A 23,405-nucleotide genomic window follows, 5' to 3' on the forward strand; every position below is an offset into this window, starting at 1 on the left:
AAGATGAACGGAGCAAAGTACAGAGATATCCTTAATGAAACCCTGCTCCAGATCGGTCAGGACCACAGACTGAGGCGAAGGTTCACCTTCCAACAGAACAACGATCCTAAGCACACAGCCAAGCCGACGCAAGAGTGGCTTCGGGACAAGTCTCTGAATGTCCTTGAGCGGCCCAGCCAGAGCCCAGACTTAAACCCGATCGAGCATCTCTGGAGATACCTGAAAATAGATGTGCAGCGACGCGCCCCCTCCAACCTGACAGAGCTTGAGATGATCTCCAGAGAAGATTGAGAAAAACTCCTCAAATACAGGTGTGTCAAGCTTGTAGCGCCATACCCATGAAGACTCAAGTCTGTAATCACTGCCAAAGGTGTTTCAACAAAGTACTGAGTAAAGGGTCTGAATACTTATCAATGTGATATTTCAGTTTTTATTTTTAATACATTTGCCATAAAAAAAATAATTTACCTGTTTTTGCTTTGTCATTGTGGGGTATTGTGTGTAGATTGATGAGGACAAAAAAACTATTTAATCCATTTTAGAATAAGGCAGTAACATAACACAATGTGGAAAAAGTCAAGGGGTCTGAATACTTTCTGAACGCACTGTATGTCTCAGTATTTTTTAAAGAAAAATATCAAATAGTATAAACTCTTTAGTCCACATCAACCTTCACATTATCAAAAAGCTGCATTCCTCTCAGTTTGCACTTCCATTTGACTCTGATGAGGGTCAAGATGGTGTAGTGAACCTCTCCCTATAAGTCTGCCCCCCACTGCTTATCTAAATGAAACCAATCCTGGGGGTCAGCCTTTATCTGAGAACACCGGCTAAGAACAGGCCTCAGAAAACAGCCTGCTCCAGATTAGTGTGTGAAATTGACTGCCATAAAATGTTAGCCCTTGGTGAAATGACATATGATTAGCTTATATCAGATAGTAGGGACCCACACTGTGCTTAGAGATGAAAGCCTTACTTCTGCTCTAGTGGTGAAGTACAGTAGGTGGTAAATAACACTGTGAATACAGTCTATGTTTTATTTGAAGTGCATAAGTGGGTAGTCAGTGTTTGAGCATTTTGCTGCTGAAGAATAGAATCTTAATGCTCGCCCTTGTCTAAACTCTCATGATTAATATCCCTTTATTATGAATGCACCCCAGGTCAGGGTTAAACATTGATTTCATTCTACACAAGGAAAATCAATGTATTACTGTATATCATTTGAACATTTCTGTATTTAAAGCATCCATGGGTATTATGCATTGTACTGAGGAAAAAAACGAATAGCAAATGTTTACTTTCAAAATGGGTAAAAACGGTGTAATAGTGACACAAACCACAACCGTGGATACATCCTTTTATATTGTAAGCCATTCTGCTCCAATCCATTTTATTGATGACACAGCAAATTGTATAAGCGATGTTTCTTCTGGTTAGGGACACATGCTGCATCATAAGAGTGTGTGGTTACAGTGGTTACAGTGGGGATTTTGGAAGGGTGAGCTGATCCTAAATCTGTGCTTAGGGGCAACTTCTTCCAAAGCTTTTTGATGGTTGGATGTTTGAATAACTGGTCTGGCCCATCAACGGGCATCAGCTTTCCTCTCTGGAAAATAATGGTGACATGTTTGATGTCAGTGAGTTTGGGGAGTCCGGTCTTCTGAAGTTGTAGTTTACTGGTTTATATACAGTGCCCTCCATAATTATTTGAACAGTAATGCATTTTTTCTTATTTTGTCTCTATACTGCAAGAGTTTGGATATGAAATCAAACAATGACTATGAAGTTAGAGTTCAGACTGTCAGCTTTTATTTGAGGGTATTTTCATTTATGTGTGGTGAACGTGTAGAAATTACAGCCCTTTTTGTACATAGTCCCCCCATTTCAGCGGAGCAAAAGTATTGGGTCAAATTCACTTATATGTGTATTAAACAGTGGCGGTCGGTGCCATTTTATGAGCATGGCCTTATTTCTATTACAGGATATTAAATGAATGTCATTCATATTCCATTCATCCAGCTCAATGTAATATCAATAGTTTTAGGTTACTACATGATACTAGAGTTTTCCCTATACCTATCATGAGGTTGCTACAACCTAGCCTATGAAGGAAAGTTTACAATGTACAGTGAGGAAAAAAAGTATTTGATCCCTTGCTGATTTTGTACGTTTGCCCACTGACAAAGAAATGATCAGTCTATAATTTTAATGGTAGGTTTATTTGAACAGTGAGAGACAGAAAAACACAAAAAAAAACGCATGTCAAAAATGTTATAAAATGATTTGCATTTCAATGAGGGAAATAAGTATTTGACCCCTCTGCAAAACATGACTTAGTACTTGGTGGCAAAACCCTTGTTGGCAATCGCCTTGCACACTCTTGCCTGCATCTAGCTGATCTAGGGTGTAATCACTAGTTCAACAGTTGCAAATGAGCGTTTCTATTGGACAAATTCAGGTATGTTTATCCCTGTTATGTTGCATTTGCTTCCGTTTAAGAAATGTTTTTCAACAGAATCTGCGGAATAAAAACACCCCTGATCAAACTTTCATAGCAGCCACACAAACAGTCATAATTCCTTCTTTCATTTACACGCTCTCCTCCTTTCACCTTTTCCCTTCGCTTGTGGACTTGTGCACAACACATCAGCTGTCTGTGACCAGGCAAAAAAAACTTTCCAAGCCAAACCTTTATATCATAACCACTAACCGCTACGCACAGCCTACATTGTTGTCACCATATAGTGTCATAGTCAACATAGCTACTAGAACTAATGCATTAGTAAACCCGCCTCCATCATGCAGTTCAATGTACAGTCAGCAGCTCAGCAGTTACACCGGCAGGCCCCAGTGGCAATAAATTAATTAAACCAAAAGCTTTCCTTGACTTGGAAAAGTTCCAGTGTTGGATAGCCAGCTAGCTAACATAGCATCCCTCTCTGTTTGAGCCGGGTATTTGAGTAGGCTAAACTAGCTAGCTGTATTCATTCGCTAAATAGCTAAGTGAAAGTGAGAAAAAAAATACTATGAAATATACAGTATACTGAACAAAACACAACATGTTAAGTGTTGGTTTCATGAGCTGAAATAAAAGATCCCAGAAATGTTTCATATGCATAAAAAGCTTATATCTCTCCAATTTTGTGCACAAATTTGTTTCCATCCCTGTTAGTGAGCATTTCTCCTTTGGCACGATAGTCCATCCACCTGACAGGTGTGGCATATCAACAAACTAATTAAACAGCATAATCATTGCACAGGTGCACCTTGTGCTTAGGACAATAAAAGGCCACTCTAAAATGTGCAGTTTTGTCTCACAACACAATGCCACAGATGTCTCAAGTTTTGAGGTAGAGTGCAATTTGCATGCTGACTGCAGGAATGTCCACCAGAGCTGTTGTCAGAGTATTGAATGTTAATTTCTCTACCATAAGCCACCTCCAATGTCATTTCAGAGAATTTGGCAGTATGTCCAACCGGCCTCACAAACGTAGACCACGGGTAACCACGCCAGCCCAGGACCTCTGGATCCGGCTTCTTCATCTGCAGAATCGTCTGAGACCAGACACCCGAACAGCAGATGAAATTGAGGATTATTTCCTTCTGTAATAAAGCCCTTTTGTGTGGAAAAACGAATTCTAATTGGCTGGGCCTGGCTGCCAAGTGGGTGTCCTCCCAGGCCCCTGCCCAGTCAAGTATAATCCATAGATTAGGGCCTATGAATTTATTTGAATTGACTGATTTCCTTATATGAACTTTAACTCAGTAAAATCTTTGACATTATTGTATGTTGCATATACAATTTTGTTCAGTATAGACTAAAACATTTCAAAGATTTTTCCCAGACCTCAAAAATGGTCTCCTGATGTGGTTCAAGCATTATTATGGAATTTTGTTGGTTTTCTATTTCAAAAGTGTGAGTTTGTGAGCGGAAACTTAAAAATAAAACATCTTAAACCTGTGAATTTCTGAGTCAGTTGACAGCCTCATTTATATGTACAAGCCATGCTCATTTATATGTACAAGGCCTGCTTTTAGCCGACTTGCACAGTACAGCTTGGGTTGGCCTGAGTGTGAAAGACCAATTTGGAATGTATCATTTTAGGTAATTCAGAGTACAACCCAAGCTTTTTCACTTTTTCTCATAGAGCTTTTCACACAAGGTGCCTTTCATTTTTTTGCCAAATTAAAGCATACCAACTTCTTCAGGCAACACTACACTTCTATGCTAACGTTAGCTAGCTATAGAGCTACCATCTAAATAACACTGATAAAACTAACCAAATGACTGCCAGCTGTTGGTAGCTAACTGCTGATGCTGTCATACTATAGATAGTACAAACCCATGAGAAAGAGAAGTTTTGGCCACGTCAGAGTTCGCTGGTACTGTATAGAACCCTGTGGCTGTGGCCAAAACACTGTGTGTGTGTGTGTGTGTGTGTGTGTGTGTGTGTGTGTGTGTGTGTGTGTGTGTGTGTGTGTGTTTGTGTGTGTGTGTGTGTGTGTGTGGATGGCTTGTCGGATGGATCCGCATGGGTCGATGGACAACTCCAGCAGAATAATGCAGTATAGTACAGAATAAACTAGAATATAATAGAATAGAATAGGTTAGGATAGAATAGTATTGCACACCTAAAATATTTACTTTGGCTTCCCCTCACTCACGAAAAAACTCTGGCAAATTTCAAATATGCCTATTTGAATATTGGGTTTCCATCATATCAGGAATTTAAAAAATGGGGTCACCATATGTCTGGATATTGTCTCTTTATTAAGTTTAACGATATAACGTTTTTGGCATTGAGATTAATAGTACATTCGTTGGAGAGAGATTTGTCTATACACTTCCATGTTGTCAAACAAAGGGCAAAGGGCCAATATAATTTATTCTACCACGCAGGCATTGTGTCAGTAAGAAGGAGTGAGACAGTACAGTAATTGTTTATTGCTCAGTCTGCCTGAGCAGAATTATGTTAAAAAGAGTGCCAGGCATTTCGAGATTTTATTTACAGGTTGTCACAACAGGATAAAGGGACTCTGCTATGCAACGTCTTCAAATTAGTGTTTATGTTACAACAAGCTGACTTATTTGACATATGGACATCCTACAACACTGTACTTTTTAGCCCTCACATCGTTACACTAGAATGTGAATGTAATACAAACTAAATGGCATTGGGGGATGGCCTCATGAAAAGTCTGTGCACAACATCAATACACGGCTGACATAACTGTTCACAACCGCAAAGTCATGAAAGGACAGAAACATGCTAGTGATTCTTCCACACGCGCACACACACGTGTACGCATGCATGTTTCCCGCACTCACAAAATCTCTCTCACACACACACACACACACACACACACACACACAAACTCTCTCTTTGTCTTACTGGGGTTAGTGACAAACAGTGGGGAGGCTGTTGGGAGCTACAGGCTTACTCGACATGCCTGTTACAATCAATATTTAGCTCTAGGGAATTTCAGGACCAAACTAACTGAAGCTCAAGTAATCGACACCAGACTACAGCCAAGGTTTTGCTCTACACTCATTCAGACTATTACAATGAAAAGTACATCTGATTGATTACGTCTATCCCATGGGTCTGTTTTCCACAGAAGACTTGGGAGATTTCTCCATAAGATCATTAGGACTAGGGATGCATGATATATCGGTGAACATATCGGAATTGGACGATATTGGCTAAAAATGCCAACATCGGTATCGGCCCAATGTCTAGTTTAATGCCGATGTCAAAGCTGACATGCATATCTATATAACGTTGGTACATGATATAATGACATCAAGTAAAATAATGCGCTACACGTGTAACACGGTATTCCTAACCTAGCCCCCAATGTCTGCTGTGTGAATCGAACAGTCAACAAGTCGAGCAGTCATTTGAAAGAGTAAGAAGATTTCAGCGAGACAACTCAAAGGCGAAATCCATTAACAGTTGTGTTCTGTGGGTGTCACCGAGTAGACTAATACCTCATTTCATTGCTTCCCATTCCAACCTTGTTTAACATTATCTAGTCTAAATATGACATGATTCCACCAATTGTAATCGTCTGCATCACTTTCAAAGAGGTACTTTTATTTTGAAGGAAAAGTGCAAATTCCACTATTGTGCCTATTCCTTATTGTGGCTAGCTTCACAAGACATAACCCGGTCAGGTCGAGCTTCACTAGCCAGATGAAGCGAGCTGGCTGCTTATAACGTAAGCGTTGGGCAACAGTGTTCAGTAGCTGGCTAGCTATTTATTTTCATGAATTATAGTTCAATTTCAACAGGAGAACAACAAGTGGCAACCTAACTAATACTTACTCACAAGGATTCCTAAATCATTGCTAAGAATAATGAAAATGACTGCTGTTTCTACTGGTCATTGTTTTCAGGCTGGTTGTATTGGTGCTAGCTAGGTACCAAGCTAAAGCTAGCTAGCTACCTCAGCAGTTGCGGTCGAACAAATAATTATTTATTACCAACGTGGTATTGTAAACACATCGTTCATGGCCCATGTTTGCTTATTTGCAGACCTCTTTTTTTGTACAGCTTTGACAGTGCTACTGATAGTAGTGGTGGTTCTTGGCATGCACGTGTAAATTCAGAACACACAACATTCTATAATAGAACTGTGTTATTTGACGTGTCAAATTAAAAGCTTATTTAACACGTCAAATAGTGTTATTGTCACACTTGCTCTCACTCTCCCCCCTTCCCTATATCTGTCTGTCCCCCAGCTCTGTTCCTCGCTTCCGCATTAACGTTCGTATGTAATTTTGTTACCCGTGTGCTGACGCTGTTCCTGTCTTGTTCCTTGTGTGTTCCTCATTAAATGTTTGACTCCCTGTACCTTCTTCTCGACTCCAGCGTCGGTCCTTACAGTTATTGCCAAATAGTGTTATTTGACGTGTATCTTTTTTGACACGCAAAGACCCAAACGGCGTTCCATAGTATGTTGTGAAGCTAATAGCAGTGACGCTATCACTGTGTAACTCCGGTAGGGCAACATCTGAAAAATAGCGCACTTGGTAGTGTGTGCTCGACCAGTTGCGAAAGCCAACATCCCCCACGACAGAGAACGGTTGATTGTCAAGGGCAATGAATTACATTACCTTGGCATTAATGGGGAGAACCGGTTGAAAGTTTCTGTCGGGCTGAATGAGCGACACCGGTTGAGTATTCCTACAGCATTTCCCTCCAGAAAGTTGTCCGGCTTCGGGGACCGTGCGAGGGGATTTATACTAACGTTACTATCTGTACTTACAGGTGGCACAGACGCTGTTTCATCCTTTCCTACACTGAAATTACCCTTGCCTAACGATTGCATCTGAAGCTGGGCTTGCAGCACAGCTATCCTCGCCGTAAGGCGATCGTTCTCCTGCATATTATGAGTACAGCGACTGCAATTAGAAGGCATCATGTTAATGTTACTTAGCTTTGGCTATTGGAAGTCCTGACGAACCATGTCCAGATAAAACGTCCGGAGTGAAAAAGGTGAAGGAAAAAAAGTTGAGTGAAGGAAAAACAAAAAATATAAACTGTAATTAAAAAGTAAAAACCGTAAAGTTGTCAGGTAGCAAAGTAAGGTTGGCAACAAAAACGCACAGCTGCACGTAAACAAGTCTGCAAGTTGTGACCGGAGGTTTTGATTATGTTTTACTGTTAATGGGGACATACATAAATGCCAACAAAATAACTTTTTGTTCAGTGTGGTGTGTGTAACCTTTAATTAACTAGGCAAGTCAGTTATGAACAAATTCTTATTTACAATGACGGCCTACCCCGGCCAAACCCGGACGACGCTGGGCCAATTGTGCGCCGCCCTATGGGACTCACAATCATGGCCGGATGTGATACAGCCTGGATTCGAACCAGGGACTGTGGTGACACCTCTTGCACTGAGATGCAGTGCCTTAGACCGCTGTGTCCATGTGTGTGTGTGTTAACTATTTAACTGTACGAGAATGCTTAAAAGTCCACTAAAATGTAAATATTGGTTATTGGTATCGGTATCGGGGTTTTTTTTGGCAAGGAAAATACTGGATATCGGTATCGGCCAAAAATGTCATATCCGTGCATCACTAATTAGGACCCATGTGTTTTTCGAGGGCCATCTCAGCTGAACATGGTGAAGGGTCAAGACTGGGATGGCAGGTAGCCTAGAGTTAGAGTGTTGCGCCAGTCACTGAAAGGTTGCTAGATCAAATCGTGGACCTGACAAAAATCGGTCATTCTGCCCATGAACAAGGCAGTTAACCCACTGTTCCTAGACTGTCATTGTAAATAAGAATTTGTTCTTAACTGACTTGCCTTGTTAAATAAAGGTTAAAAAAAAACATCCCCAAGATTTATAAAAAAATAACAATAAAAAGGTCTGATTATTGAAGAAAATCAACCATAGTATCTGTTGAAGGTCAATTCATCCACATGTAGACTACTTGAAACACTCCTCTCCAATCTCTTCCCTACCCCTCCTTCTCAAATGTTACATTGGTTGAGATTCATCCTTGAGAGTGTTATGGAATAAGTTAGGTACTTTAGACATTTACATTTTTACATTTACGTCATTTAGCAGACGCTCTTATCCAGAGCGACTTACAGCACACTAAAGCTACCACTTCCACATTCCATCCCCCAGGGAGCAGCATCAAACGGGTCCAGGTCCGCAGCCTTATTAAGGACACAGGTGCTGCCAATTAGGGTGATCGTGAGTCAGAGTGCCAGCGCGCAAAGCCATGAGGCTGCTGGTTTGTTTAGTGGCCTGAGGTATTGGGCAGGCTTTCCGTTTGTACTTTCCATTTTGCGTATATTTATTTTCGTAACCCCTAACTGAACAACAATAATCTGTTTGTGCTGGCCAACTAAGAGGTCAAGAGCGACACAGCTTTCCCTGGACCAAGTTAAGGTTGCTGTTGCCTGGGTACATGCAGTCAACACCTGGTCGCATATGCTGATTTCTCACATTTTATGCACACACCTAGTCAGGTTGCAGACCAATTAACTAGGCCTATAACCCCGAGAGTGAGTTGCACAAACATGGATTAACTCTTAAACTGGGTTAAATCAAAGTGTATCTATTAATATTGTTGCACCAAATTCTAAACCTAATTTAAATTAATCTTAGATCAATTTAATCCTTCTTCTAAATATAATTTTGACTTTAAAGTTAATCGTTCTGCTAAATGGTTTTAAAATCAAATGTACATTGATATTAGGGATTTATTCCACACTGACACTGGAGGAGGTTTAAATTGATCAAATGTCAGTGTATGTGCTCTAATTTTTGGTGTGATTAAGAATTGTAGCTCCTGTGGCTACCATGTTTGTAAAAGTCAACTAGCCAGCTAACTAATTTGACCAAAAATGTCAATTAGTTTTATATTTTAGATTGAAGTGCAACCTCACTTTTCTTGTTAGCTGGCAAGCTAGCAATGACCAGTGGTAGTTTGAGCACACAAAATGTGCATGTGAGGACACAGACAGACACATACACAAGTTATGTGGACCGTATCCGTACACTCTTCAAAAAAAAATTGCTATCTTGAACCTAAAAGGGCTCTTTGGCTGTCCCCATAGAAGAACCATTTGAAAAACACTTTTTGGTTCCAGGTAGAACCCTTTTGAGTTCCATGTAGAACTTTCTACAGAGGGTTTTACAACCTAAAAGAGTTCTACCTGTAACCAAAAAGGGTTTCTCTATGGGGACAGCTGAAGAACCCTTTTGGAACCCTTTTTTCCAAGACTGTATGGACTCAAAGGATTTTGGTGGCAATGCTCGCCCCTGCCATCAAACACTCCACCAGACTGCTAAAAACAGCACGCCTTCATAGGGGACTCATGTCCTGAGATGACAGCATAATTAACAGTCTCCCAGAATATACTTGATTTTCATAGCACACTGTGTGACAGCAAGCCATTTACACCCATCAAATATAATTCTGATTTCAAACGCTGAAACAGTGTTCAAATAAAACACTATTGTAAAACCAGCCATCAGAGGATATGCTGTTATGAATGAATAAAAGGGATATTGGTACTGTAGGAAGATTGTTGATTGAATGTTGCAGCACATTTTCTTGTTATCCTGTACTAAGTGTTTGACTACATGAGATAGTGAAACAGCAGGAGTATCAGTCTCGTCTTTTTACTTCTCTTAATAGTATGTATTCATAGCTACATATAAAAGGGGTATTGGTCCTTGATGACTTGGTTGTGGCAGATCATTTGTTTCTCTTAAGTGTATGACTATATGAGATATTAAAACAGCAGGAGGATCACAGTCTCATCTCCATCACTCCCACTCAAATGTGAACACATGCAGGGTGACCCATGCCACTGTGACTGAGTGATTAGCAACACAACAATGTTAAGATGCTGCTGGCACAGTAGGCAAGAATACAAGCGAGGTTGCTTGCTCGCCTGAGCGAGCTGTTTTTAAAGTTATTGCAATATCATCACCATTTGTAATTTGTGAGCAAGGCAAGTTCAGACTGTCGTATGAAAATATTCCATAAATTGGGTACATTTTCAACTTAATTCAGTGTTAACATTATACTGATATCTTATCTTCTGTAACAGCGTATGAGTACTGTCAGGAATAATAATTTATTTCATTTACATATAGAATAGAAACATGCTAATATTAATTAAATTGAGTTGAATGTAATTACAAGGCTTGATTGAAGAAAATGAGGCATGAATCAACAATTTGTATGTCTATCAAAGTCTAGGGTGCTTATTACATAAACAGCCTACAGATAACAAGCATTATACAAGCATTCTACAGTTTAAAAGCATTTCACTACACCCGCAATAACATCTGCTAAATATGTGTATGTGACCAATAACATTTTATTTGATGAACAATACATAAATTAGAATTCTGACAGTTTGGACCCACGGAAACACAGCAACATATTCAGGAAACACAGACCGATGTAGGCACTAAGATAGCACTAAGCTGTACACCGCCATCAGCAAAGAGGAAAACGCTCATCCAGAGGCGGCGCTCCTAGTGGCCAGGGACTTTAATGCAGGGAAACTTAAATCCATTTTACCTCATTTCTATCAGCATGTTAACCCTCCCGCTGTCCTCGGGTCATTGTGACCCTAGGCCCCTGTGTCGAACCTGTGGTAGACTGACTGGAGTAGTACACAAGTGAACGGGTGCCTTTATTTGTGTACCCATGTGTAAGCTGTAGGAAAGAAAATGGTAGCAATATGGTCATGGGTACACGTCCGTACATGTCCAGACACGTGGATGAGTGAACCCGATGGCCTGGGGGATATTATTGAACTTGAAAATTGCACGACCCGTCCTAGACTGACCCGCAGGGGGAAACAAGTGAATTACACCTCCGTACAAGTCCAGACATGTCCATGTATGTGAAGCCCTGCTGATACATGTTGCGCCCTGCTGTCGTAGACTAAACCCGAGGGGTAAACAAGTGAATTACACCTCCGTACATGTCCAGTGACCCCCGGGGTAAACAAGTGAATTACACGTCCGTACATGTCCAGCCATGTGGATCAGTGAACCGAATGGCATCGGGGACATTATTCAACGTGAGAAATAGCATAACCTGTTGTCCTAGACTGACCTCCGGGGTAAACAAGTTAAGTACACCTACGTACATGTCCAGACACATGGAGCCCTGCTGTCGTAGACTGACCCCGAGGGGTAAACAAGTGAACCGTTGCCCTTATTCATGTGTACGTGTAAGCTGTGGGGAAACAACAAGAGATACTAACAGTGTCAGGGATTCATCACGTCCGGTCTTAACCCAATGAGCCGAAACCATGACCGTGCGGTTCACTGCCAAACAGGTTCTGGAACAGATATTCTCACATGTCCAGCAAGACTGCTCTGATTCCGAGCAGGAGGAAGTGGAGGACGTGTCAGAAGATGAAGACGGGGAGGAATACAACCCGGAGCACGATGCGTCATCGTCGTCAGAAGATGAACAACAAGACATCCCTCAACCCGAAAAAGAGACGTTGCTGTCAAAAACCGGCAAAATCAAATGGTCCTCAGTAACGGCATATCACGACCAGGCAAGGGTGGCCGAACACAAGGGCCCCGAGATGACCCCGGGGCCCACAACGTATGCCGTTTCCCATGCCCACGACATCGCCTCCACATTCTCCCTGTTCATCACGCCGGCAATAGAGCGAATCTTCCTGGACATGACAAACCTGGAGGGCTTTCAAAAATACGGCGACGACTGGAAAGCGATGGACGCCACCAACCTGCGCGCCTACATAGGGCTGCTAATCTTAGCAGGCGTGTACAGGTCCTGAGGCGAGGCTGCAGCTAGTCTATGGGATGCAGAGAGTGGCCACCGCGCCACCATGCCACTCAAACGCTTTCACACTTACTCGAGACTGCTACGATTCGACGACCGTGCGTTGAGACCCGCGAGACGTGCCTCGGACAAACTGGCAGCCATACGAGAGGTCTGGGACGAGTGGGTCATGCGGCTGCCACTCCTCTACAACCCAGGGCCTGACGTGACAGTGGACGAGCAACTGGTTCCATTCAGAGGTAGTGTATCTAGCTAGCTATGTCTAGCGCTCTTCCCCCCTGGGCTCTGTCCTAGGGGCCTTTTACTAGGCGCCACGCTTCTATGCCGCCTGCATTGCTTGCCGTTCGGGAACTTTGTAGTAGCGGCCGATCCAACAAGGCCTAGGTAAATGTGATTCCATTTCATGTACATACATGTCATAAAAGCGATTGTACACACTATGACTGCTTCTGTGTCTGTGAACAAGGCCTTGGTAAATGTGATTCCATTTCATACATGTCATAAACATAGCTACCCACAGCTACTCGCCCAAGCCTTCCCCATTTCTCCTTCTCCCGAATTCATTCAGCTGATGTTCTGAAAGAGCTGCAAAATCTGGACCCCTACAAATCAGCCGGGCTAGACAATCTGGACCCTTTCTTTCTAAAATTATCTGCCGAAATTATTGCAACCCCTATTACTAGCCTGTTTAAACTCTCGTGTCGTCTGAGATTCCCATAGATTGGAAAGCAGCTGATGTCATCCCCCTCTTCAAAGGAGGGGACATTCTTGAACCAAATTGCTATAGACCTATATCCATCCTACCCTGCCTTTCTAAGGTCTTCGAAAGCCATGTCAACAAACAGATTACCGACCATTTCGAATCCCACCACACCTTCTTCGCTATGCAATCTGGTTTCAGAGCTGGTCATGGGTGTACCTCAGCCACGCTCAAGGTCCTAAACAATATTGTAACCGCCATCGATAAGAAACAATACTGTGCTGCCGTTTTCATTGACCTGGCCAAAGCTTTCGACTCTGTCAATCACCACATCCTCATCGGCAGACTCAATAGCCTTGGTTTCTCTAATGATTGCATCGCCTGGTTCACCAACTACTTCTCTGATAGAGTTCAGTGTGTCAAATCGGAGCGCCTGTTGTCCGGACCTCTGGCAGTCTCTATGGGGGTGCCACAGGGTTCAATTCTTGGGCCAACTCTTTTCTCTGTATACATCAATGATGTCGCTCTGGCTGCTGGTGAGTCTCTGATCCACCTCTACGCAGACGACACCATTCTGTATACTTCTGTCCCTTCTTTGGACACTGTGTTAACAACCCTCCAGACGAGCTTCAATGCCATACAACTCTCCTTCCGTGGCCTCCAACTGCTCCTAAATACAAGTAAAACTAAATGCATGCTCTTCAACCGATCGCTGCCTGCACCCGCCCGCCTGTCCTGCATCACTACTCTGGACGGTTCTGACTTATATGAATATGTGGACAACTACAAATACCTAGGTGTCTGGTTAGACTGTAAGCGCTCCTTCCAGACTCTGGAAACACTTATCTCCCTCACTAGCTTTAAGCACCAGCTGTCAGAGCAGCTCACAGATTACTGCACCTGTACATAGCCCATCTATAATTTAGCCCAAACAACTACCTCTTCCCCTACTGTATTTATTTATTTTATTTTGCTCCTTTGCACCCCTTATCTCTATTTCTACTTTGCACTTTCTTCTACTACAAATCTACCATTCCAGTGTTTTACTTGCTATATTGTATTTACTTTGCCACCATGGACTTTTTTTTGCCTTTACCTCCCTTATCTCACCTCATTTGCTCACATTGTACATAGACTTATTTTTCTACTGTATTATTGACTGTATATTTGTTTGACTCCATGTGTTGTTGTATGTTGTCAAACTGCTTTGCTTTATCTTGGCCAGGTCGCAATTGTAAATGAGAACTTGTTCTCAACTTGCCTTCCTGGTTAAATAAAGGTGAAATAAATAAATAAATAAAAATAAAAGCGAGTGTACACACATTGACTTCTGTGACTGCTGCTTCTTCTCTCTGTGACTGCTTGCTTCTGTGTCTGTGTGTGACACAGAACGATACTAATAATTGCCCACCGTGCTACTCTCTTGTTGCCAATGGTCATTGTCCTTTCCGGCAGTACATGCCCAGCAAGCCAGCGAAATATGGCATCAAGTCGTGGGTGGCCTACGACACCAAGTCCAGCTACGCTTGGAAGATGCAGGTCTACACCGGGAAGCTGACCAGTGGAGGCCCAGAGAAGAACCAGGGGATGCGGATTGTGCTTGATGTGACAGATGGACTGAGGGGGCACAATGTCACCTGTGACAGTTTCTTTACCTCTTATGAACTCGGACGGTAGCTCCTCAGGAGGAAGGTCACCATGGTTGGCATGGTTTGAAAGAACAAGCCTGAGCTCCCGCCTGCACTGCTGCACTGCTAGTTCTTGTCGAGGTTCACCTTCACAACCACCACCACTCTAGTGTCCTACCTCCCCAAGAAAAACAAGAATATGTTACTTCTGAGCACACTGCACACAGGGGCCGCTGACATTAGCCATAGACACGACAGGAAGCCAGCCATCATCCTAGACTACAACTGCAACAAAGGAGGTGTGGACAACCTAGATAAGGTCATTGGAATGTACAGCTGCAGAAGGATGACTGCCCGCTGGCTCCTGGTCATCTTCCACAACATCATTGATGTTTCCTCCTACAATGCCTTTGTTATATGGAGAGAGATCATCCCGAGCTGGATGCCTCGTAAGCGCAACAAGAGGAGGGTGTTCCTGGAGCAGCTGGGAAAGGCACTCGTGACTCCATTCATCCAAAGATGGGAGCATCTCCCCCGCACAGACACATCTGCAGCACTCGTCAAAGCTGTTCCCAGGGCTACATTTCGTGAGTAACCTGAGGAGTCAGCTGTCCCAGCCACTGTACCTGCTGGGGCGAGTAAGAGGAAAAGGTGTCAGATATGCCCACTGAAGAAGGACTCTAAGACACATACTGTGTGCTGCAGGTGGAAGAAAAATATCTGTAAAGGCTGTGCACACACATACTGCCACACCTGTGCTCATTGGGGGTTTAGTCAAGGCGGGTCACATTGACCTGGACAACACGGGGTGTATACGGAATACAAGGACAATGGGAGGGTTAAATGTGCAACCAGAGGGGAAAAAAACTCTAGACCACCTTTACTCCACACACAGAGACGCGTACAAAGCTCTCCCTCACCCTCCATTTGGCAAATCTGACCATATTTCTATCCTCCTGATTCCTGCTTACAAGCAATATTAAAGCAGGAAGCACTAGTGACTCGGAAAATAAAAAAGTGGTCAGATGAAGAAAATGCTGAGCTACAGGACTATTCTGCTAGCACAGACTGGAATATGTTCCGGGATTCTTCCAATGGCATTGAGAAGTACAACACATCAGTCACTGGCTCCATCAATAAGTGCATCAATGACATCCCCCCCACAGTGACTGTACGTACATGCCTCAACCAGAAGCCATTGATTACAGGCAACATCCGCACTGAGCTGAAGGGTAGAGCTGCTGCATTCAAGGAGCGGGACTCATACCTGGAATATTATAAGATATCCCGCTATGCCCTCTGACGAACCATCAAACAGGCAAAGCATCAATACAGGACTAAGATCAAATCATACTACACCGGCTCCGACGCTCGTCGGATGTGGCAGGGCTTGCAAACCATTACGGACTACAAAGGGAAGCACAACCAAGAGCTGCCCAGAGACATGAGCCTACCAGACGAGCTAAATTACTTCTATGCTCGCTTCGAGGCAACTAACACCAAAACATGCATGAGAGCACCAGCTGTTCCAGACGACTGTGTGATCACACTCTCAGCAGCCGATGTGAGTAAGACCTTTAAACAGGTCAACATTCACAAGGCCACAGGGCCAGACGGATTACCTGGACGTGTACTCCGAGCATGCGCAGACCAACTGGCAACTGTCTTCCCTGACATTTTCAACCTCTCTCCCTGTCTGAGTCTGTATTACCAATATGTTTCAAGCAGACCACCATAGTCCCTGTACCCAAGAACACTAAGGTAACCTGCCTAAATGACTACCGGCCCGTTGCACTCACGTCTCTAGCCATGAAGTGCTTTGAAAGGATGGTCATGGCTCACATCAACACCATTATCCAAGAAACCCTAGACCCACTTAAATTTGCATACCACCATAGCAGATCCACAGATGATGCAATCTCTAATGCACTCCACACTGCCCTTTCCCACCTGGACAAAAGGAACACCTTTGTGAGAATGCTATTAATTGACTACAGCTCAGCGTTCAACACCATAGGGTCCTCAAAACTCATCACTAAGCTAAGGACCCTGAGACTAAAGACCTCCCTCTGCAACTGGATCCTGGATTTCCTGACAGTCCGCCCCCAGGTGGTAAGGGTAGGTAACAACACAGCTGCCACACCGATCCTGTGGGAGTTAATGTAATGTAACTAGGTGCAGTGGATATGCTGAGGAACTAATAAGGACAATTATTACATTGACCGGATGGAGAGGTGGGGATATGCCAAGTATATTAGCTGAGACCATAAATACATTTGTACCTTTTAACATACTAATGTCAGGGGGAAACAGGAAGAAGGATGGTAGCAAACTGACCAACATGTGAAACATAATTATGCAATAAATGTATTATTTTTTGTATGACACAAGGGGTCCACCACCATTATAATCTAAACCAGAGCGGATGTGGGTGTTATTGGGCGTGAACAAGCAAGGAACTCAGACTGAAAGACAATGGTGGCGGAAGGACTAAGGGGAGTAATTTCATTAATATATGGGATGTATCCATATGCTGTATGTATAAAAGCAGAGCCGGTGCTCAGGGAAGGCAGTTGTTCCGCGGACCAGCTCGGCTTTGTTACTTTGTATTAAAGCCTATATTGAATTCACAAGTTCTTGTAAGAGTGTTATATTCTTAAGACAATTTTCCACGACAATCCTCAACACAGAGGCCCCTCAGGGGTGCTTGCTCAGTCCCCTCCTGTACTCCCTGTTCACTCATGACTGCACGGCCAGGCACGACTCCAACACCATTAAGTTTGCCGATGACACAACAGTGGTAGGCCTGATCACCGACAACAATGAGACAGCCTATAGGGAGGAGGTCAGAGACCTGGCCGTGTGGTGCCAGGACTACAACCTCTCCCTCAACGTGATCAAGACAAAGGGGATGTTTGTGGACTGCAGGAAAAGGTGGACCGAGCACATCCCCATTCTCATCGACGGGGCTGTAGTGGAGCAGGTTGAGAGCTTCAAGTTCCTTGGTGTCCACATCACCAACAAACTAACATGGTCCAAGCACACCAAGACAGTCGTGAAGTGTGCACGACAAAACCTATTCTCCCTCAGAAGACTGAAAAGATTTGGCATGGGTCTTCAGATCCTCAAAGGTTCTACAGCTGCACCATCGAGAGCGTCCTGTTGCATCACTGCCTGGTATGGCAACTGCTCAGCCTCCAACCGCAAGGCACTACAGAGGGTTGTGCATATGGTCTGCCATCCAATACCTCTATACAAGGTAGTGTCAGAGGAAGGGCCTAAAAATTGTCGAAGACTCCAGCCACCCTAGTCATAGACTGTTCTCTCTGCTACAGCATGGCAAGCGGTACCGGAGCACCAAGTCTAGGTCCAAGAGGCTTCTAAACAGCTTCTGGTATGGCAACTGCTCAGCCTCCAACCGCAAGGCACTACAGAGGGTTGTGCATATGGCCCAGTACATCACTGGGGCCAAGTCTCCTGCCATCCAATACCTCTATACAAGGTAGTGTCAGAGGAAGGGCCTAAAAATTGTCGAAGACTCCAGCCACCCTAGTCATAGACTTTTCTCTCTGCTACAGCATGGCAAGCGGTACCGGAGCACCAAGTCTAGGTCCAAGAGGCTTCTAAACAGCTACCCCCAAGCCATAAGACTCCTGGACAGCTAATCAAATGGCTACACAGACTATTTGCATTGCCCCCCCCCCCCCCCTCTTTACCACTGCTGCTACTCTCTGTTATTATCTGTGCATAGTCACTTTAATAACTCTACCTACATGTACATATTACCATTACCTCAATTACCTCAACTAACCGGTGCCCCCGCACATTGACTCTATACAGGTACACCCTGTATATAGCCTTGCTATTTTTATTTTACTGCTGCTCTTTAATTATTTGTTACTTTTATTTCTTATTCTTATTTTTTACGTTTCTAAAAAAATTAAGATTAACTCCATTGTTGGTTAGGGTATTGTAAGTAAGCATTTCCCTGTAAGGTCTGTAAGGTCGGCGCATGTGACAAATAAATAACATTTGATTTAAATAGAAAGAAATATGACCTCTTTCCCACTGTGGTCGTAGGCATGCTTGTGTATCTGAGAAGAAGTAGTGAACATAGCTACAAAGGGAAAGGGAATAAAAAAACGGACGGACGGGGGTGCAAGGGGTAATTCATTTCAAGTCCCACTAATTGGTGTAATCAGAGGTTTTTCCATTTGGAATCGAGGGTTGATTGATCCAATTTAGGGCGCAGCTGAGAAAAAACACATGTCCTCCACAGGACTAATAGAATCTTCTCTGTTCCATCTAAATCGATGAGGTACAGCTATCCTGCATGCCTCCTCGTTTATTTTAAAAGAACTGAGGCAGCTCAGTACCAATTAAGATGGCATATAACATAGGACATCTGTGTGGAGACAGTAGCAAAACTATTGAAGAGAAGACACAAACCCATAACAATAAACCCATGCTGTCCCCAACTTTGGTTTGCAGGGTAATGCATCTACAGTCAGGTTGGAGGACTGGACTCCCTATCCATTCAGACTCTATATTAATCAAGAATGTTTTGCATCACAATTAACCTGAGTAGGCACTGCAGGACTCCAGAAAGAGAGTTAAACACAGCCTTTACTAGTTAATTGTAATTTTATATCCTCCAAGCCAATTTAAGTTCTTTCCAAGTGGATCATGTCCTGAAAATATGCATGTCTCCATGGCAACCACCCAAGGCCTTGACTTGTCAAATGACCCCATAAATAATAGGGAAACTTGTGCCACCCTGAACCCATTCCTATCACAGGAAGTCCTTAGTTCTATTGGATGTATAGATTCCTAGATTGTTTACTAAGGATCTGAGAATGGCTGTATAACACCTCACATTACAAACAGTGACTGTGATTCAAAGGCATAGAAATCTATTTTAATCTAATGTCCGTATTGTTTTTTGTTAAGAAATCCCAGTTGATTGTTTGTGAGGACAGCTGTGTATTAGAGCAGTGGTTCCCAAACTGTGGGATGTCTCAACATTTCTACTTGTAATAGTAGAATGCACAAGGTGCAATTTCTAAAATGGGTAGTGTATCAGCGGGTTTTCTTGTCATGTCAGTCATTGTAGACCTTAAAGAGAGCTATTTATAACTTGTCAGAAATGTCTAGATCAACTAGCCCATGTCAGCTAACATTTCTCAGCTAGGTTTTGTGTGCAGAATTGCATAACATTTACTTTAAAACTGCTAAATGTTCTCTGCACCCCATTTCAAAATGTATAGAATTGCAGGAAACAAGCTTTAAAATGTTCTGTCCGCCACAAGAGGGGTGTGAACAGTTTGTGTCATGGACAGTGCTTGTGCCCATAGAAACACACGTGCGCTTGGGAAGGGGGGTGTTGTCACGCTCTGACCTAAGAGAGCTGTTTTTTCTCTGTTTAGTTAGGTCAGGGTGTGATAGGGTGTGGTCATTCTATGTTTTGTTTTCTATGTTTTGGCCGGGTATGGTTTCCAATCAGAGGCAGCTGTCTATCGTTGTCTCCGATTGGAAGCCATACTTAGGCAGCCTTTTTCCCCTTGGTGTTCGTGGGTAGTTGTTTTGTTAGTATAACGTGACAGAACTGTTGGCTGTCGTTTTGTTTTCTTTGTTTAAGTGTTTCCATTAAAAGTAAAGATGAGCACTCAACACGCTGCGCCTTGGTCTCCTCTATATGACGGCCGTTACAGAACTACCCACCACGATTGGATCAAGCGGCGTGCCCAGGCAGAGATGGATACCTGGTTGATGAAGGAGTGGACCGAAAGGAGAAACTGGACTTAGGGCCAGGTAATAGACAGGTATCGTAGCCTACCGGGGAAGAACGAGAGGCAGCCCCCAAAAACATTTTGGGGGGGCACACGGGTAGTTTGGCTGGGCCAGGGGTGAGACCTGAGCCAACTCCCCGTGCTTATTGTGGTGAGCATGTGCCTGCCTCTCGCACTCTCCCTCCAGTGTGCCTCCATAGCCCAGTACGTCCTGTGCCTGCTCCTCGCACTCTCCCTCCAGTGTGCCTCCATAGCCCAGTATGGCCGGTGCCTGCTCTGAGCACCCGGTCCTCAGTGCGTCATTCCAGTCCGGTGAGACCTGTTCCAGCTCCACGAGAAAAGCCTCCAGTGATAATCTATAGTCCGAAGCCTGCAGACATGATCCATGGCACGAAGCCTCCAGTGATGATCCATGGCCCGGAGCCTGTAGGGATGTTCCATGGCACGAAGCCTCCAGAGGTAATCCATGGCAAGGAGCCTGTAGGGATAATCCATGGCAAGGAGCCTGTAGGGATAATCCATGGCAAGGAGCCTGTAGGGATGATCCATGGCCCGGAGCCTGTAGAGATGATCCATGGCACGAAGCCTCCAGTGATGATCCATGGCGCGGAACCTGTATTGGAGATACATGGCATGGAGCTTGCAGCAACGGTCCCTATTCCGGAACCTACAACAACGCTCCTCAGTCCGGAGCCTCCGATGATGGTCTGCAGCCCAGAGTCTTCGGCGGCGGTCTGCAGCCCAGAGTCTTCAGCGGCGGTTGGCGTTCCAAAGCCTCCGGCGATGATCCACGGTCTGGTTCCTCCGGACACACAGAAGCGGGGGGGATCAGCTGGCAGTGGGGGTGCTACGCCCTGAACCAGAGCCGCCGCCAAGTACAGATGCCCACCCGGACCCTCCCGTATAGGTTCAGGTTTGCGGCCGGAAGTCCGCACCTTTGGGGGGGGGGGGTACTGTCACGCTCTGACCTAAGAGCTGGTTTTTCTCTGTTTAGTTAGGTCAGGGTGTGATAGGGGTGGGCATTCTATGTTTTGTTTTCTATGTTTTGACCGGGTATGGTTTCCAATCAGAGGCAGCTGTCTATCGTTGTCTCTGATTGGAAGCCATACTTAGGCAGCCTTTTTCCCCTTGGTTTTCATGGGTAGTTGTTTTGTTAGTATAACGTGACAGAACTGTTGGCTGTCGTTTTGTTTTCTTTGTTTAAGTGTTTTCATTAAAAGTAAAGATGAGCACTCAACACGCTGCGCCTTGGTCTCCTCTATATGACGCCCGTTACAGGTGAATTTTCCCAAATGCTGGAAGAGGGGCTGTATTAGAGTATGTAATCACTCCAACAGGAAAGAACACACAAAGCATACGTACAAAACACACACAACAATGTACAACACATTAGGAACACCAGCTCTTTCCATGACAGACTGACCAGGTGAATCCAGGTGAAAAATATGTTCCCATATTGATGTCACCTGTTAAAGCCGAGAGAGATCGAACTATGCATACAGAGACAAACTGAGCAAAACAACCAATTATTTCCTGTCAATTATTTAATTTTCTGCATCACTACACATTGCTGTTTTTTCCTCCCCTAGTCTTGATTTTCGGAAGTCCTTTGCTGACCCTACTTATCATGTCTACTAATGAAAGATATTAAGACAATGTATTCCCACATTCTTTAAAATAAGACTAGGTCTTTTGATGAATTCAGGTTGTTAATGACTATGTGCTCCAAGAAGAGTCAAGCTAAACAAATGGATGGGAACTGTGGTTTCTCGTCCTAATTAATGGCAGACATTCATTGCTGGGTTGAACAAAACAACAAAGCACATGTCAGAAATTCCAAATGTAAGCTCTCTCTACATAGAGAATATCATGAACACTGTGCAGCATATCAAGTCTGTCTTTGGTGACATTTTATGTTGTGTCCAACATATTCTACTGGCATTCCATTAATGTATTGTCCTTAAATGTTAATGGTGACCTTTAGGTCACGTAGGACAAATCAATTGCAATGTGTTTTTAAATGATTAAGCATCATGATTACTTGTCACTAACGCAGCACTTATTGGCTTCACACATACAGAAGACATATACGCCTTATGTCTATCCCACCTTCAGTTAGACTCGCAGGCCTGGGCAACTCCAGTCCTCCGGGGCCTGATTGGTGTCACACTTTTGCCCCAGCCCCAGCTAACACACCTGATCAATAATCAACTACTCATGAACTTCAGTTAAAAATGCAATTAGTTTAAATCAGCTGTGTTTACTAGGGCTGGGGGAAAAGTGTGACACCAATCAGGCCCCCAAGGACTGGGATTGCCCAGGCCTGAGTGACCATCTCTTTAAATGAAAAGTAGCTAACACTATGGTAGTGTGTCTGTTGCTATCTGAAATATATGTTCATTAAATGGTTCTCCATGTGAATGAATAGTACAGATCCGTGAAACAACAGAAAATGTCACCAAAGACAGACTTGATATACTGCTCAGTGCTAATGATAGTCTCTGTGTAGAGAATTAACCTCTCTTGGGTAGGGGGCAGTATTTTCACGTCCGGATGAAAAGCATCCGTTTTTGGAAAAATGAGCCCGAAATTGTAGTTTTTCTAGGTGGCTCCCATTTTGGCTGTAGTGTTTCCAAGCGCTTGGAAGAGTGTGCGTTCTTTAGTATTTTTCTCTAAATATTTACGTATTAGGGTACCTAAGGTTTGATTTAAAAATGTTTTTTGACTTGTTTGGAAAAGTTTATTAGTAACGTTTGGGATTCATTTTGACGGAGGGAAACTGGGTAGATTATTGACTGAAGCACGCCAGCTAAACTGAGTTTTTTATGGATATAAAGAAGGACATTATCGAACAAAAGGACCATTTGTGATGTATCTGGGACCTTTAGGAGTGCCAACAGAAGAAGATCATCAAAGGTAAGGCATTTATTATATCGCTATTTCTGACTTTCGTGGCGCACCTGCCTGGTTGAAAT

General features: G+C 43.6%; 1 pseudogene; it reads left to right on the forward strand.

Annotated features, from left to right (window-relative positions):
• Positions 1-11,807: 11,807 nt before the first annotated feature.
• Positions 11,808-15,434, forward strand: LOC115152669 (piggyBac transposable element-derived protein 4-like; annotated as a pseudogene).
• The last annotated feature ends 7,971 nt before the right edge of the window (positions 15,435-23,405 follow it).

The sequence above is a fragment of the Salmo trutta genome, chromosome 18 (assembly GCF_901001165.1).
Source record: "Salmo trutta chromosome 18, fSalTru1.1, whole genome shotgun sequence".
In the NCBI taxonomy this organism is placed as follows: Eukaryota; Metazoa; Chordata; class Actinopteri; order Salmoniformes; family Salmonidae; genus Salmo; species Salmo trutta.